Genomic DNA, 2443 nt, shown 5'->3' with positions numbered 1-2443 from the left:
CACTCGGTGATTCAAGAACACGAGTAAGCACAAGGAACTAACACAAGATTGCTTCAAAACACACGTATATTAAGAATACGTCGGGTGCTTAAGCACTTACAATACACGATCCTCAGAATAACAAGTGAACTAACAACCTTAACCCTATACATGATATTAACTATATATAGGGACGCCAACATGCTGGCCCAAACAAACAAAAGCCCGTACCCCAAGCCCAATACAAGTAGACTAAGTACAAACCACATAAATTAGGCCCTACAATCTCCCCATTGGTTTGTAGCTTTGTCTTTTAATCATGCTCCATGTAGTCAATATCAGCATATTTCAAAGCACCCGCCCAAAATCTGCATCTGATAATAGAAGATACCATACCGATGAATTCTTTCGCAGCCGTTTCAAAAATCGGATCGGCAATTATCTGGATTGCACTTATAGTCTTGATATCCCTTTCTTTGAACTTCAGTAGGTCTCTTGGATCAACAAATCTTAACTGACCCTTTGCTTTCGCCAGCTTGATGACAACTGTAGCAGTTACACTATCATACATCCAAAATCTCATGTTTTCCAACGTGCCATCTGGAATCTCGTCTGGTACAGAAATATGAGTGGCCTTGTTTGTGGCAGGCCACATGACATTGACCATTGTTTTCCCTGTCTTTGGATCTTGGACTCCCTTTGCCTTCTTTAGAAAAGACTCAGCAGTCTTCATATCAGGGAAACATCTGTCGACTTGTCTTCACAGAAAGTTCCAGAAATCAATACCGCGTTTATCATTCGTTGGATTGGTGAATGGAAGGAGCATTAATCAGGTCACTAAGATCTACTTTGGTCTAGGAACCAAAGTCTTTCATCTTCTTGTAATACTCAGTTGTTCCTGAGTTCCTCTTTACCCACCATATATTCTTATCCGCATCAAAACCCCATGATAGAACTCCCGATCGATCACCGTATTTATCGGAGAATCCCTTTTGAAAAGTAACCACGAACCTGTCTGGATGATCCGATGATTCAACATTCTGATTTGAGTTCTTCATCACTAGAAGTTTCTTCTTCCCCTTTTCAAGTAAATTCTTCTTAATTCTGTCTGATTTCTTCTTGGAGATGGGGGGGGGGGGCATCCATGTACTGTTGCAGTGATTCCGACTCATCAATGTTGTCAACAAGGCGAGCAGTAGAACTACCTCCTTGACACATGTTGGGCATTTTAGAGGCTACGTCATCACTGCCTTTAAACTCATCTTCAAACTTTTGAAATAAATTTTGTTGGAGGTCAAGATACAAGGACGTTAATTCCCCCATGTTGGACTGTAGTTCGTTGATCTTGGAATCTTTGTCAGAGTTACCTGCTTCCAACTCTTGAATCTGGACATCTTTGACTACCGAATCTTGTTCGAGCTCAAAGACTCGACGTTGTATTGCGTGTATGTCAACAGGGGCATCTTCAAGAACCAAAACTTTTAACTTTATTCTAAAAGTAAGTTTCTTGCATAGCCAGAATTATGGCAATCTTGTCTGATGTACCTGAGCTTGACTGACCCTGAGTATCTGGTACAGATGAACCGGAGGGAATATCTTCATTGTCGGTGTGTTGAATATCTGTCTCAAAATCAAATTCACTGACAAAATCACTGGTCAACAGATCATGAAATGATGGCTCAGCAGTAAATGTATCTTGTTCAGCTTGTATTTCTGGAGAATGTAGCTCAGGTTGAGCAGTTTTTGTTGTGGGCTAATTTTTGCATCTGTGGTAGGTGTAGTGGTTGTTTCAAGTTCACTTATCAGCACACCAGGCCTTGGATCTTTCTTTTTTCGTTTACGAGGACCGAAGTCTGCGGCTGGATCCTCAGCTATATTTTCTTCAATGATTTCCACAACTGTCTGAGGAGGCTTCAGAGCAGTTGACTGTAACAAAGCTTTTACGGCTTCCAAAGCATTCACATTCTCAGTACTTGAAGAAGTATTTGACTGACGATGTTCAGTCTCATCTTCTTCATCATCAGAAATCTCGAAAGTTGCAACACGCGGTTGAATTGGTACGCGTGTTCATAAGCAACCTGAGCTATGACAAGCTCAGCTTCTGTCTCAGAAAATCGTCCAAATTTCACCAGAGCATGAAGGCCCCGATAAACCGTCTTGGATCCTTTTCTGTTTTGTTTCATCAACCCAAAGGTATTGGGTCCCAATGACTTCATATCCAAAGTATCAACAGACTTGACAAGGTCAGTATAGTGAGAGTCGAAGATCATCTGCAGGAACCTTGGATACATAAGGAACATCTCCTTATTCTTCCCTTTCAGATTTCTCATCATTACATTGAAAACGAACTTGGAATAATTGTAATCCCAATCCATGATCAGAGTAGTGATAGCAAACATCTGAGTATGACTAATCTCATCAGAACCCCCTTTCCTACCGGACACGCAAGTGAAAAACGTGTGAA

Source organism: Bidens hawaiensis, unplaced genomic scaffold (genome assembly GCF_021521415.1).
Source record: "Bidens hawaiensis isolate Kalapana, Puna unplaced genomic scaffold, B.hawaiensis_p1.1 tig00037534_1, whole genome shotgun sequence".
Classification (NCBI taxonomy): Eukaryota; Viridiplantae; Streptophyta; class Magnoliopsida; order Asterales; family Asteraceae; genus Bidens; species Bidens hawaiensis.
This window is presented reverse-complemented; position numbering follows the sequence as displayed.